The sequence below is a fragment of the Pelodiscus sinensis genome, chromosome 1, assembly GCF_052426305.1.
Source record: "Pelodiscus sinensis isolate ZL-2025 chromosome 1, ASM5242630v1, whole genome shotgun sequence".
Taxonomy (NCBI): domain Eukaryota; kingdom Metazoa; phylum Chordata; order Testudines; family Trionychidae; genus Pelodiscus; species Pelodiscus sinensis.
Window position 1 is genome coordinate 186274163 of NC_143052.1, and position 16105 is coordinate 186290267.

At 40.9% G+C, this 16105-nt stretch overlaps 1 protein-coding gene across 17 annotated transcripts in view; it reads left to right on the plus strand.

The window, feature by feature from the left end:
- The first annotated feature begins 7058 nt into the window (after positions 1–7058).
- Positions 7059–16105, plus strand: part of BACH1 (BTB domain and CNC homolog 1) — a 43458-nt gene continuing 34411 nt past the window's right edge. For 7 of the 17 annotated variants that reach the window (XR_016347960.1, XR_016347961.1, XR_016347959.1 and 4 more), the window contains exons 1-2: positions 7059–7449; positions 12281–13490. The gene's annotated coding sequence lies outside the window, so the exon portion shown is untranslated. Of the gene's footprint in view, positions 7450–11231; positions 11259–12280; positions 13491–16105 lie in introns of all 17 variants that reach the window. The other 10 variants (XM_075910493.2, XM_075910457.2, XM_089773677.1 and 7 more) reach the window with 8 other exon arrangements.

Sequence of the window (16105 nt, forward strand, 5' to 3'; positions counted from 1 at the left end):
AATGTAGTCTCTCTCTTTTTTGAAGAGTTCGAATTCAGACATGGAACAATCCACTGGAAGACAATATAAACTATTCTGCATCAAAATTTAAAAAAAGTCTCAGAATTTTGTTCTTCATATGCATGCCAGTCAAACCTAACAACCCCCCCTTCATAGTGTCTGATCCTGGTTAAACCCAAGTGCAATGTAAAGGTGTCTCATGTAAAGACACAGCTGCTTGTGATAATCTTATAACCCTTGATAAAAATGTACTTGATTAAACGAGAGTTTTGCAATTCTTAACACTCATGATTTAAGTAATTATTATCTCTATGTAACAGATGGACAAAGAAAGGTTAATTTAGCAAACTCATGGTGACACTCACCCCTGAATTTAGTCTATTACGCTAGGGATTAATTTTGCTGAGTGAGGAAATCCAGGAACTGAATTCAGAGCTGTGGGCTCTATGACCTGTGGCTTAACAAGTAGACAATTTTTCTTCCTAATGAAAGTGTTTTTTCTTAACTTAAAGCATCATAATTCCTGCTGAGAACAAATGCATATGAGCAAAACATTAAAAACTTATGAGAAATAAAGACGATATTGCTCTACAAAAAATTTCAAAGCCACAAAGATCTATATTTGTTGTTAATGTTGTTGATAAATGCCATTGAATCCTGCATCTTCCACCCAATCATGTATTTGACACCTTCCTTGTTTCCTTTGTACTTTTTCTGAACCCCCTTGGGTGATTTCATATCTTCCCTTGTTCTCTTATCTGCAGAGTTGCAGAAGTGTAACAGTTGCTTAAAATGGTCTTTTGTACAAGAGCAGCTTACAATAATATACTTCTGCATACTGTAGGATTTTGGAAGGGAAAATGTTGCTTGGCCAAATTTTGTTTCATACAACTAACATAGTACAGAATGTTTCATATATTAATCTTACCATGATTTTGCATTGCAAAATTGTCAGTTACAAGAGATTGGATTGCTGTTCAGAAATATTAGTGAGTGTTAGATTACAGAAACATTAAATTGTTTTAAGAATACTGGATCATGTTCCAACATAGCAAACTGAAAGGAGCATTGTTTTGGAACACTTTTAAAGTTTGTGCACCAGATTCAGAACTAGTGTTACAATGGAACTAAACTAACTTACAAGCTGAGGATCTGGCCTAGAGCGTTAATATCTATCTTTAATACAGCTGTTGACGAGTTGCTGGAGTTCTACAATAATCACGTTTTCTTGAAGCTTTCTTTCCATGCATGTGTATAACTCAGAAATGTAGCGGTGTAACTTCCCAGGCTCTGAAAAATATTGGGACTCTGATATTTTGTATGCCATCCACAAATGCCTCTTGGCACACAAACGGCTGCTTTGTGGTAAGGCATAGCTGCAACTAGTACTTCAACCTGCCAATTTTGGACAGAACTAGAGGTGCTTGAATAAAAAGGAATATTAATAGCAAAACTAAAACTAACAAGATATCCAAGATAAAGTGAGGCCTAAACCTGCTTTAAAGATAAAAAACTCAGAATAAATGTCCCCCACCCCATTTCAATATGTGTGAATTTAAATTGATCAATTAGAGAAAAAGAACAGATACAAATTAGGAACTCCATGAAGAGCCCTTGGGTTTTATGAGCTTTAGGCTGGTAAAATGATTGCTAAAGAGTAGGTAACAGCTGAGAAGCTCTTTATTTGAAAAAGAAAATGCTTTGATGAACAAGGGGCTACTTAGCCCACTGCACAGAATCCGAATGTATTGATCACTTCTGTGAATCAGCATCTCTCAAAACTCAGCTTTTATGAATTTTTCTCTGGGTTTTCACTGCAAGCAAAAGACACAAGAGTAGGAATCCAGTTAACATGGTATCGTTAGAAAAAGAATGCTAGAACAGGCATGAATAAACCATATTTTTTCAAACAAGTAGTTTTTCCTTCCTCAATATTTAGCTTCAGATGTTTTTGAGTTATGCAAGTACATTAATTTCAGTCTGACCATAAGAGGAACTTCCCCTACAACTGGCATAACTAAAAAGGACTGATAGCAAAAATCCTAACACCTTCCCCCAAAACTCAGTTAGATTGAGACAATGCATGGAAATTTTCACTGTAAAAGCAATTTGCAAAAGGCATGAGCAACTGAAAAAGCAAGGATGAAAGAAAGATGCAGTAATTTAGTCTTAGTTGTACATTCATACCCCATGAATATATTCCTATAATTCAAAGTAGGGATGTAAGGGACTAGTTGACTACCCGACTTATTGGCTGTGTCTACACTGGCATGAATTTCCGGAAATGCTTAAAACGGAATACTATTCCGTTTTTAGTTTTTCTGGAAAAGGAGCGTCTACATTGGCAGGCTGCTTTTCTGGAAAAGCATCTGTGGCCAATGTAGACGCACTTTTCCGGAAAAGAGCCCCGATAGCCATTTTCGCGATCGGGGCTTTTTTCCGGAAAAGACTACTGGGCTGTCTACACTGGCCCTTTTCCGGAACAGTGTTCCGGAATAAGGACTTATGCCCGAGTGGGAGCAGAATAGTTTTTCCGGAATAGCGGCTGATTTTGTACAGTAGAGCATCATTGCTTTTCCGGAAATTCAAGGGCCAGTGTAGACAGCTCGCAGCTTATTCCGGAAAAGCGGCTGATTTTTCGGAATAAGTGGCCCAGTGTAGACACAGCCATTGGGTAATTGAGTAGTGACTTGACTAGTCACTCCTCCACCGCTGCCTCTGTCAGAGAGGCACAGCAAGTGTGTGGGGGATGAGGGGAGGGGATCAGGAGCCAGTGATGGGGGGGAACTGGCTTAAAAGCCATCTCGATGGGGCAGGGGAGGCAGAGGCATAGTGGGAGACTGGGTGCAAAGCAGGAATCAGTTGATTCCCGGCTTACTCCTGGTCCCCCCTGCTGAGCATCTGCCTTTTAAATGCGTTAAGAGCCTGGCAGTTCTTAATACATCTAAAAGGCAGAGCCATAGCGGAGTTTCCCCCCTTATCGACTAATTGAGTAGTAAATGGAAATTCCATTGACTACTCGATTAGCTGACTACCCACAATTTAACATCCCTAATTCAAAGTATAACAAAATTAATGAGTCTTGGTTCTAATTCTTAACAATGGAGACCTGAGGTTATATGCTTCATTACATACGTGCCATTGTATATTTAATAAATGTCATTTTTAATTTTTCACACAGGTTCAAGAAGCAAGATACCATGGCCATCATTTTAGGTGGTGAACAAGGGTAAAAGCTTTCAATCTGAAAACAGACTTGAAGTAATGAGGAACTTTAATGACCCAGACATCTGTCTGAACAGCATGCCAGAAACCAAATTGTTCAATAAGTTCTTGGACCGTACTGTGGACCACTCTGTTTTAGAAAGTAGAGACAGTAACCAGGGGGACAGCCATTTAAGAGTTTGTGCTGAGTAGAGAAGAATTGACTGTAAGTTTTAAGGTGGTAGACAATCTGGGTGAAAATCATCATGAAATAATAGTTTTCTTGAGTATAAGGAAAGGTGGAAGTCAGAGCAGAGGAATAAGGGCAATTGACTTAGTACACTTTTACAAATTCAGAGAACTGTTATGTAAAGTACGTTGGAAAGAAAATCTAACAGATAAAGCAAGTTCAGGAGACCAGACAGTTTCTCAAGGAGACAACAGTAAAGACACAACTACAAATTATCCCAATTTAAAGAAACATAGGAATAGGAAGAGGTCAATATAACTATTAGGAGCCCTTTAAAATAAAAAAAAAATTCTACAAAATGCGGGAACATGGACAAATTGCTAAGCAGGGGTGCAAAAGAATAGCACAAGCACATAGAGTTACAAAATTTACAGAACAAAATGAATTACACCTACCAAGAAACATAAGTTCTTTAATTATATTAGAAGCAAGAGAGAGTGAGAGAAAAATATGTCTTTTACTTTTCAGGGAAGGAGCGCTAATAACTGTGGACATAAAGGCTGAAGTTTTCACTAAGAAGATTAATGATGATCAGATATTTAACACAATTAATATGAACAAAGGGGGAGGGGAAAGGAAGCCAAAATAAGGAAAGAACAGGTTAAAGAATATGTACGTAAGCTAGATGTACTGAAGTTAATATGGTACTGAAATTCATCCTAGAGTAGTTAAGGAACTAGCTGAACCATTAATTATCTTGGAGAATTCTTGGAGGACAGGTGAGGTTCCAGAGACCAGCAGAAGGATAAACTTATACCAATCATTAAAAAGGGGAACAAGAAGATCCTGGGGAGCACTCACCTCACTTCAATATCTGGGACGATATAGGAGCAATTAAAATTAAACAATTTGAAAGCAACCAAATGATAACAGCATTATAAGTTACACCCCGCAGAAAGCGCTTTCACTAAGACATGTGGCACAGTCCCATATAACGTTTTATAAGCAAACTAGGGAAACACAATGTAAATTTAATTATTATAAAAGGGGTGCACTAGTTGAAAGACAATCACACGATTAGTTGATAAAGGGAGCCACTCTGCAGAGCCACAGTGGGGATAGTTCCCAGCTCACACCTGCTCCAGAAATGCTCAGTCCCAGCTTGCACCAAGTCTAGCAGCCCCTCTTCGTGGCAGCCTGAGTTGGCCGCAGGCAGGGGCTGCTGCTGGAACGGCCTCTGCCCATGGCCAGCCCAGACCCCTGTGGACAGGGCCTGCCCTGAAACAGTCTCAGCTTGCTGCAAGCAGATAGAGATAGGCTGATAGAGGCGGGGAAAGCAGCACTACAGAGACAGTGCTGAAGGGAAACCAGCTTTTAAGCGGACTTCCCCCCAGCACCAGCTCCTATTCTCCCCCTTGCTGCCTCTCATAAAGAAGCAGCAGTGGGGGAAGGGGGAGAGGAGGAGGAGGAGGGAGAGAGGGAGTAGTCAGGTACTCAGCTACTCGCTTACATCCCTATTTGGTATTATTATGAATGACTCAGATAACATTAATAGGAAACCCACTTTTAAAAGTTGATGATGACACCAAACTAGGAGAGATTGCACATACTTTGGAAGATAGGATTGGAATTCAAAGTAATCTTGATAAAATGGAAAGTCAGTCTAAACAGATTAAATTCAATAAAGACAAGTGCAAATTATTTCACTCATGATGGAAAAAAAATGCTCAACTGCAAGATACAGAATAACTAGTAGAGATGCTGAACGGAATATAGGAATAATAGTGGAACACAAATTGAGCCCACAGTATGTTGCAGTTGTGAAAAAAAGCATTCTGGGATGTATTAACGGAAGTGTTGTGTATTTAAGCCAAGGAATGTTACTGTCCAATTGTAACAGTGTGATTCACCAGCACAGTGCCTCCTGTTGGACACTCTGGGAATTAGGTTTTTAGCTCTGGAGCACTTCCTTTCAGCAGGTGTCATTCTTCCTATGAGCTCTGACACTCTGTTAGGACTCACACTCTTCCAAGACTATGGTACCCTTTCCCCTTGGTACTCTCCTGCTGCAGTGCCTCCACACTCTGTGGTCTTCCCTTTCTAGGAACCCTTAACTCCCTATGCCCCCCCCCTTGCCTCAGTGACTCACTGCCAATCTCCATCTAGCCCCTGCCAGAGGGATAGACTGCAGTCTGAAATGACCACTCATCATAGGCAAGAGAGTGTGGACCTACTACCTTTGCCTACCCTGGCTGCCCCCCTGCAGAGGTAGTACTTGCCTAGGAGAGCTTCCCCAGCACTGCTCTAAGTTAGGAAGCCTCTAGCTTCCCTGGTAGCTAGGTCCCTTCTGCTCTACAGCTGGAGCAAGAGTGAATCCAAACCTCTCCTTTCCCTCCAGGAGCCTTTATTTATTTATACTTCCTTGAGATGGGCCCTAATTGGCTAATTCCTGCCAAAAGCTGCTGGCTCCACAGATCCACTGCTCCAGCCCTCTCCCAGGCTGGGTTTTAACCCTTAAAGGGCCAGTGTGGGGGCAAATGCCCCACCATACCCACTCTACTTGACACTGGTGAGGCCTCAGTTGGAGTTCTGTGATTAATTCTGGGTGCCACACAATGAAAAATGTAGACAAATTGGAGAGTTCGTAGGAGTCCAACAAAAATGAGGTTTAGAAAAACCTAACCTACGAGGAAGGATTAAAAGAACTTGGCATGTATTCTAGAAGAAGACTGAGGAAGGACCTCATAATAATTTTCAAATACAGCAATTATAAAGAGGACATTGATCAACTGTTCTCCCTGTTCACTAAAGGCAGGCTTAATCTGCAAGAGAGATTTAGGCTAGACAGCAGAAAAAAAATTCAAATCATAAGGGTGGTAAGCTCCGAAAGAGGCTTCCAAAAGAGGTTGTGGAAGTCTCATCACTGGAGAGTTTTAAGAACAGGTTAGACAAACACCTGTCAGGAACAGTCTAAGTTTATTCGGTCCTGTTTTGATACAGGGTGCTGAAGTTGATGAGCACTCATGGTCCTGTCCAGCCCTATGTTTCTGTAATTTCAACACAATTTTATTTCCTCAAAACTGCTGCAAGGTTTGGAGTTATTTGTTCCACTGTGGCAGAAAACCAAATTTCAAAAGTTTCCTTGCAATGGCATCGTTGCCTTCCTTAGCTCGAGTGCTTGGGGCTGGAGTCGCTCTGCTTCCTCTAAAGCTCGGGAATCCAGCCCACAAAACTGACCAGCTAATATTGTGCAATGAGCATCTTCACAGGCTTCCCAACACAGCTACCTCACGTGAGAAAAGGGGCAAGCCTGGGAAACCCTAGGCAGGTAACAAGCCCCTGCGGATGGTTGGGAGTCTATGTGCGGGTGAGCAGGGGCTGTGCACAGGCGGCCATGAGGCCTTGCATGGGGCCTTGGCTTTAGCGTGCGGTGCTAAACCCCGGATTCACACAGCGCGCGCCACCATGCCCCGGAGCGAGGAGCAGAACGTTCCAAAGCCCAACGGCCACGCTCGCGCCCCCCGCGGGCCACGCTAACAGCTCCGCGGCGGAAAGAAAGCGACGGCGCTGATCCTGACGCGCACGCGCGCTGTAGTCAACGTTGGCGTCAGAGCGTCGACCGGGCCGGCAGCGTCCAATCAGCGGGCAGGAAGTGAGGGGTCGGGGCAGGGGGAGGAGGACTGTTGTTACGGGTCAGCTGATTCCTTCCCGTCGCCGCAGTTCGGGGCAGCTGAGCCCTGCCTGGGCCTGGGGAGGACGCGCCTGTCCCGCTGGCGGAAGGTGAAGCGGGGAGCGCAGCTGTTGGCGCCGCGGGGCTCTTCTGTGGCCGGTTCGGGATCAGAACCCGCCTGGGGCTGTGGGACCCGCGCCGCCGCTGGAGGGGAGCTCGGCGAGCGGGGCCGTGTCTGCTCCCTTCCCCCGGCACCTGGGCCGAGGTGGGCAGCTGTCCGGGCGCCACGGGCCCTGAGCGCTGGCTCTGCCCTGGCTACCCCCGCGCCGTTCCTGGTGAGCCGGGCGAAAGGAGCAGGGCTGCCCTCGGACCCGCGTTGGGACAGGTACGTAGCAGCTGCCGCCTCCGCGCCCGCGTGGCTTTGCGTTGGCAGGTTTTTCCATGAAGTCCGGCGCTCTCCGGAACCGGGCACTTCACTATTCATCGTTTCCCTGCTGCGTGTCCGCCGGCCAGTGTGCTTAGGGCTCACCCCACGCCTCCCCCGCCCCGGAAAATCGCCCTCCTCCTTTCAGACAAAGGAGCCCCTCAGTCTTACTAATTTGGTTTTAATGGTTTGGTTTGGATGAATCTCCTAATTGTGAGCATTACGGCGTCTCTCATCAATTGTAGAAGTCCAGCCGATTTCAATTTAGACTTTTCCGGGAAGATGAGCTTTTAGTCTGTACTGTGAGAAGCCTCGCATGTGACGGGCATTGTAAAATCAAATTGAAAATGACAATTACGGAGAGGTTGTCACCAATTTAATAGTTAAACTAGCAGTGAGAGGACCTGAATTGGCATTTTTAACACCATAATACTGCAGTAATTTCAAATTCATACAGACCTGCATCTTGCTAAGTGCTAATTATTTTTAATCAGTTGTGAGCAGTTATACAGTTCCAAAACATTACAGGATAAAAGACAAAATAGTTTGACACACTGTGTAGATCTCTGGGTGAAAAGAGAAAGCATGGCAGTATTGTTATACATAGCTACAACCCAAGGGAGCATGCCCAAAAACTATGGCTCCACAGTTAAAGAGTATGTCTATGAAAATCCAGGGAATGGTACAGTCCTCAGGGCCCCAGCAGGAACATCTACAGTGTTGTTTTTAGCCCTGCAAGGTGAGCCACAGAGCCCAAGTCATTGACCTGAGTGTTGCAACTTAGCACTATGGGTTTCTTTCCGTCATACATATACTCTGCAACCAATTCTGCTCCCCTGAAGGCTGAAGTACTGTAGTTGTCTGTTCTTTAAACTCAGAATCACATGACATAGCTGAAAATAAATATGAGTTTGAACTAAGTGTGCTGAGAGAATGTGGACATATATTTTCATGCTTTTGTGGATTTGTCAATCTGTAAGTAATTGTACTGAATTAATTGAGACTACTCATGTGCATGAGTATCTGCAAGATTGAGGGCCTAATTTATGAATGGTTTGATGCTAAACAATTTCAAGTGTTTCATAATGGGAATTTTTAGGCACTGTTAACTTTTTTTATGCTAAAATCATCTGAAATTGTTTATGGCTGTTGATGTCAGCATGTGTTGTTATTGCCCTTCTCATTTGCTGTTGTTGGAATCACCCGGGGGGGGGAGAACCTGCTTTCACATTTTATTACCCTAATATGACCATCACCATTGTGTGTAGTGTGAATGCAGTTTTTCATACATGATTTATAGGAGCAAGTCTCGAGTGCTCTTTTTTCAAAATTAGTGAAATTATAATCTGGAGAAAAATAGATCAAGTAGGCATAATTCTTCTTTCATGTTAAATATGTTCAGAAAATGTATGCACATATGAATCCCCATCACACATCTGAGCACCCTGCACCAACTTTTCCAAGTGTTTGGTATGGCCAGACCTCTTAGTTCTTTTTTCAGATTATTTTTTGTTAAATTCTGTAGCTGTTGTGAGGATACGTCTACACAGCAGTGTTATTTCAGAATGACTGACATTATTCTGAAATAACATAGTGCACATCTACATTACAAGCCTCTATTTCGAAATACTGTTAAGCTGGAGGACTTCTTACTCCAATTCATGGTAACCGTCATTTCATGAGGAGTAAGGGAGGTCAAAGGAAGAGTGTTTATTCTTTTGACTTCCTACAGTGTAGACAGCACCAAAAGCTGAATTAAGCTGTTTTGACTTAAGCTATGCAGTTAACATAGCTGAAGTTACATAGCTTAATTTGACTTTAGCCCTACTGTGTAAATGCACCCTGATTATGGAAAGAATCTCTTTTTTTGGTTCTTTATTTGCTGCCTAGTTACTTGCAGGTATTGACCACACATGATTCCCTTCACTCAGGTGCAGTGATGCTTTTAACTTGAGTTGATTGGCCCTAGAGGGGAGGGTAGCCCAGGGTTTATTTACAAAGTTGCTTTATTGCTCTGTAACTTTCTTGCTCAGGGGTGTAAAAAACATTCTTCTCTCCTCTCTCTTCCCGCCAGCTAGCAAGTTACAGTGCTGTCAAGTGCAGTGTAAACACACTCACAGTACTGTTAGCTACTCCCTTTGTGGCAGTGGTTTTATCTAGAGCCCATTGGTGCTGCATTTAAAACTTCAATGGTGACAACTTGTTGGCTGAATATGAGTTAGCATACCCCTTTTCCTGGGGAGTGCACAGCCAAAACTTGTCAGCTATTAGTTTTCATCCACTCTATTGAATGTGTTAGTGCTGATAGTCCTCCAGTACCTTCCTTATTTACTACCCTGCTCCCAGATATTACCAACGAGGAAGAATTCATAGTGCCCTGTTTACTGAAACAATAAAGCCATGCGATGTACCTCCAGAAAAACTAGTGCCACATAAATGAGTGCACTGCCTGTGTGGCTATAACTGTAATATTGTTTTACATGACCAATCGCTGGAGCAAGGCCAAAGCCTCATTTTTTCTAGAATAAGGCTTGTTCTTAACTTGCATTATGTAACACGAGAGTGTTATTAATTTTCATCTGAGTTAACAGGTCCCAGTGGAAATACCTAGGGTTTACTTGAATTAGCTAATTTGTGTGACTATTACAACTTGTTGTTGTTTTCAATAAGATTTTACCTTATTAGTTTCTGCATGTTAGCGGACATGTGCTCCCTTTTCTTGGGGAATACACACTCAACGTGCTATGAATAACTTGAGCACAGGTTTAAGTATGAGAGGGGTAGCCGTGTTAGTCTGGATCTGCAAAAGCGACAAGGAGTCCTGTGGCACCTTATAGACTAACAGATGTATTGGAGCATAAGCTTTCGTGGGCAAAGACCCACTTCATCACATGCATCTGATGAAGTGAGTCTTTGCCCACAATAAAAGATGTATTGGAACATAAGATTTTGTGGGCAAAGACTCACTTCATCAGATGCATGTGATGAAGTGGGTCTTTGCCCACGAAAGCTTATGCTCCAATACATCTTTTAGTCTATAAGGTACCACAGGATTCCTTGTTGCTTTTGCAGGTAACTTAAGTTTACTCTGCAATGAAGACATAGTCTAAACTTTCACTAGAGTATGACATTGCTTGCTAACATGTCTTCATATGTTACTCTGCATCTTGTTGAGGGCTTTTCAGTCATGTTAAGACAACACAATTGAAAATGAGACCTGTTTTCCTTTCAAGGCAGGGATTAGGGGTTTGGTCAGATTCAGGTATTGGTGCTCAGCTGGTATGAGTTGATGTATATTTATGTGATAGGTACACAGATCACAATAAGAGTGTTTTTTCAAACATTAATGACTTTTCCTCATACCCTACACGTGAGATAGGAAACATCCATATTTTCTATTTGGAGAGTGAGGTACAGGCTGGCTTGTCTGAGGTTGCACATGGAGTCTGGGTGACTAAGCTGCAAACTGAAGTCAGGCCTCATGAGAAGCTGTCCTATGCCGCCACCACAAAACTATTCTAGTCAAAATTATTTATGCCTCTCTCCTAGTTGAGGTGAAATCCTTGAAATTTTTACTTTTAGAATTTTATTCAGTCTACTTTCTGCAGCTTCTTTCAGTTTAGCAAATATATGTTTGTTTGAAAAACTTTTTCAACTGAATATAAACATGGATATTGTTAGCTTTTTAGATTAAGCATTTTAAAATTGTTTCATAAATATAACTGCTTCTGTTAAATCTTCAGGATGACTCTTGGCTCTTTCTCAGTTTAGTAAGTAATATATGCAGTAATTCTACATAGTTTCCCTGTTTATTATGTGTTTTATACACTTGTGTATGTACTTGACCAGCTTCCTTAGTATTAATCAACTAACAAAATCCTTAGGGCTGTGTTTAAAGCCACTAAATGTCATTTTCTATACTGAAAACAATGTTGAAGAAATTCTTGAATTAAGAAACAAAATGCTTTAAAACTAAAATATATGAAGCAAATCACGTTTTCTGGAAGGAAACAAGTTTTCATAGATTGAGTCGTGAGGATAAACGTGGAGGATTTTACCTTTAAATAAAGTTAGGACCTGACAATAAGCTCTTAAATATTTACACACACGCTTAAACAGTGAGCCAGAAAATACTTCTTTTCTCTCTTTTTGGAGGTGTTCATAAATGTGAATTTTTATCCTGGAACTTGTCTCAAATATGAAACACTTCTTTGTGAACATAAAGTAATGGTATCTGAAGATAGGTAGGATTTAGAAGGCCCAGTCTTATGACCATGTGACCCACTTCATGGACTTAACATGAATCATGTTACAATTTCACTTTTACCCTAAATTGACTTATTGTGGTCCATCCCAGTTCTCTTTTGGAAAGTCAAACTGTTGCAGTGCTTGTAAGCTCTCCTTAAAATGTGTGCTATGCCCACAATAGCTATCTCTCTAATTGCATTGTCTTTTGAATAATTTCTTTTGAATGCTATTGGGATGAGAATTTGGGGGGAGAAGGGGATTAGGGAGCGGACTTCTGAATCCAATGCCCATTCTTAAAAACGTTTAAAATTTAAACTAGCTAGAAAAGGGTAAAAAGGCTAGTGCTGTCTCTGACCCAAAGAGGCCATGTTGGGTAACAAGTGAGTAAAAAATGCTCTAAGATAAGGAAGAATTAGGTTGAGTAATGAAAACAGTTTCTAGCTTCAGAATATTCTAGTTTGGCATAGCTTCTTTGGGGAAATAATGTGTAAAAATAATTGTTGAAAACTTGCCTGATTTTAATGTTGTGGTGTTTTTCTTAAAGCCCCAGCACCTGGAGGCGTACAACTGCATGGAAATCGTGGCTTTCATTTTTTGAAAAGGTAAACTCTTAGCTCTCGTTATTTTCAAGAAAAGCTACACAAGATGAACTCTAAAAGTTTTTAAAAAACAAAACAGAAGGAAAATCAAAACAATTCTAAGTCTATTTTAAACATTTTATTCTTTAAGAAAAAAAGCAAGATTTTGCTGGCTCTGGACTAATTTGGATTCAGCAAAGATCTAAATAATACTTTGATAAGAATCCTGGATCAGCATAGGGACATACTAAATGACCCTAATAATTTCTTATTTATATAATTTACTTATTTCTGTACTTAAAGGATAATGTTAGTATTGTGACAGATGCTTTTTAATTCATGAGCAAGGCAACTGCTTTCTTTACTTTTATGTTGGGATATAAAGCAAACGAATAAGTGTTTTGTTTTTGTTTTTTACTTCATCCTGGTTCCTTTGAAAATGTTTTCAAAGTAAGATGAACGAAAATGCTTGTTCATGCCTTGTCAGCATAACATAATGAATCAGCAGCTCTTAACTACTGCAAGCATTCATCTGAAACATAACTCTACATCCATAAAAGGAGAGAGAGTTGTGGGAAGGGGGATAGATATAAAACTGGTATTTTAAATCTACTGCTAACTTCTTGCTGAAATGCCAAGTGGTCACACTGTGTTTCTTAACAGTAGTAAATACCTGACTCTCAGTTCTATTCATTTATAGACTTCAAAGTTGGGTTTTTTTTTTTGTTTTTTTGTTTTTTTTTAAATAAACATATCCTTGTTTTGCAGAGGAAGAAATTGAGGGAGGTACAGTGACTGACTTAAGGTTAAATAGCAGATCATTGATAGAGCCAAGAATGGAACCCACATTTTTTGACTCTAGATCTAGTGCTTGATCTGAAGACCAGAATGTCCCTTAAATGTTTAAGAATTTAAAATGCTGTCAGTACCAACATTAGCTACATGCTAAGTGATGCAGATCCCCTTTTTTGTATTAGAAGTTAGTAATGGCTAGAAATCCCATGCTCTGTCTATCCAAATGACAGCCTTAGTGTCTTTGTGGCACGGTGGACAAATGAAACTGCTTCAAGATACCTAAATCAGATGAGATTGCAGTTACTACAGAGTCATTCTGCCTGAGTTACACAGTTCATGTGGAGTTTCTGAAGAGGTTAACTACACATAAGTGTTTGGAAGGTGAGACTTACCTGTTTTTTGCAAATGATTCATATCCCAAATGTGGTGCTATTTGAAATGGATAATTGTCCCCATATTCTACATTAAGCATGAAGATTCCAGGGCCCTGAAACACTGGTGCAGTACATGGGAAATTATGCAGCTGCTTCATTTAAATTACAAACAAGTAGGTTTTTAATATTAAAGTACATATAATAATGCAACTAGTAGAGTATCTCATGTCTATTATGGTAATATATGCAGTTGATCTTATGATTTCTCTCTACACTTTTACGGTGTTTGGTGTGTCACAGATTTTGTATGGACAACACAGCTTGGATGTTTCTATTAAAATGATTAAGAGTTTCATTCAAACTGCCACATTAAGTTTCAAGCTGACATCTCTTAACAATATATCATTCATACCTCTTGCCTGTTGTATTTCAGGCTGTCTGTAATCACTTTAGTATTGTACCAGTTTGTACAATCTAAAACTTTCAGGGGTTTCTTGGCTTCAGTAAGGGCTAGAAAGCTTTTTCTGAGATACAGTTCTTTACTGAGAATTGGGTTTAATGTTAAATTCAGCAGTTGATCATATCATTTTACGAGGAAATCTTTTCTATTCTAAACCAATATATTTCTCTGACTCTTGAGAGATCTGAATCATGGTGTTTCAAGTTCTGATTTCTTGGGATGTTCTGCTAGGAATATTTGATATAAAAAGGGGTTTGTTGCTATGAAGAGGCAGAAAAAAAATCCTTTAAAATCCTCATATGGAATACTGCTAGAGTATTATATTTGTTTGATGCTTGCTTGGAAACTAACTTGCTTGATACTCGTTTAGTAGTTATTTTGTCCTCTAATGTATATGGTAAGGTAGTTTCTCTGTATCTTTTTGTAAGGTTAATGTGGATGTATTAAGTGATGTTAAAGTGATGCTGATGAAAGCGCTTTTTGATCCACATCATTTCCTTTGAGCCCAAGTTAATTACATATACGTTTGTTTTCCTAGTTCTAATGATGTCACTAAGGGTATGTCTAGGCAGGAGGTATCCCGGAAAAACTCCGCCACATCCAGAGAACACGTTTGCTTGTCCGCTGCGTGCTTTTTTTTTTTTTTTTTTGGCACGGAAGAGCAAACATGCCCTTTCGGGGAGCCCTGTACACCTTGGGGCCAAATGGCAGAAAAGCCTCTGCCAGAAAATCGATCAGAAAAAGCTAAGCAAATTGTGGAGCGCAAGTTGCATAGCTTTTTCCGACAAAGAACTGTAGTCTAGACCTAGCCTTAGTGTCCAATGTAAGGCTATAGTGGCTAATCTACCTTGTGCCAATTTCTGTTGGTGTAAAGTGGTGCAATTGGTATAATATATGAATTAAAATGTGGTGATGGACTTAAAATGAGCCAGTCATTTCAACATTTTTCCTTCACTCATGTCTTCATCCCAAGAGACCATTATCCATAAACTCAATGACAGAAGTTCCTTATCTTTTTATATAGAATGGACCAAGGGCCCTTATGAAGTCCACCCATTTTTTTTATTATTATTATTTTATAAGTTAAAGATGTAACAATGACCAGAAGAGCCATGTCTCAATGATGGTCTGATTTCTCATAATTGTACTTGGCAGACTGTTGGCATACATGACATTACAGCATTCAGTCCATTCTTGCATCCAGTACAACTACTAGCCTTAAATCTGTTTCTGTAAAGGAGCCTTTGCAGCAACCACATGATCATCTTTCTGTACCTTTATAAAATCTTATTTCCCCATTAAGAAGGAAATCTGTGTTTTAGGTTGTATGTGTTGAAGAGTGTGTTCTCTAGCTTGGAGGCTCTGTCTGTGTGTACATGTGTGTTTGTCTATATATATGCACTACTGTTGTTACTGCTTTTCTTTCACGGTAATGACATATTTCTGTTTAAAAACAAACCCCAAAATAAGAAACCATCACAAAATAGCCTTAAAACAAAGGAAATTACCTGTGTACTATGCGATGTTGCAGAATTATCACTTGTTACTTAACCTTCTTTCAGAATCTGGGTTTTTGATTTTGCTTATCCTGACATACAAATGTATGCATGCTTTCAATTAATTTTGGGAAATATTTTCATCTTCCATTCATCAAGGAATTGGACATGAAATGTAAAGGATTTTTTGGTACTTGCGTGTGAGACAAACCTACCAATGTCTCGGAGGATCATAAATATGTTTGACAGTACAGGCAGTCCCCGGGTTACGTACAAGATAGGGACTGTAGGTTTGTTCTTAAGTTGAATCTGTATGTAAGTCGGAACTGGCGTCCAGATTCAGCCGCTGCTGAAACTGACCGCCAGTTCTGACTTACATACAGATTCAACTTAAGAACCCCAAGTCAGCTGCTGCTGAAACTGATCAGCCGCTGATTCCAGGAAGGCCGGGGCAGAGCAACTATGCCTCGGGCTTCCTGTAGTCAGCACTGGTCAGTTTCAGCAACGGCTGACTTGGGGACGCCTGGGGCAGAGCAGCTGGGGTGTTGCTGGGTTGCTCCAGTAGCGTGGCTTCTTGGCGCTACTGGACCAACCCAGCAGCACCCTAGCTGCTCTGCCCCAGGCGTCCTGATTCAGCCGCTGCTGAAACTGACCAGCAGCGGCTGA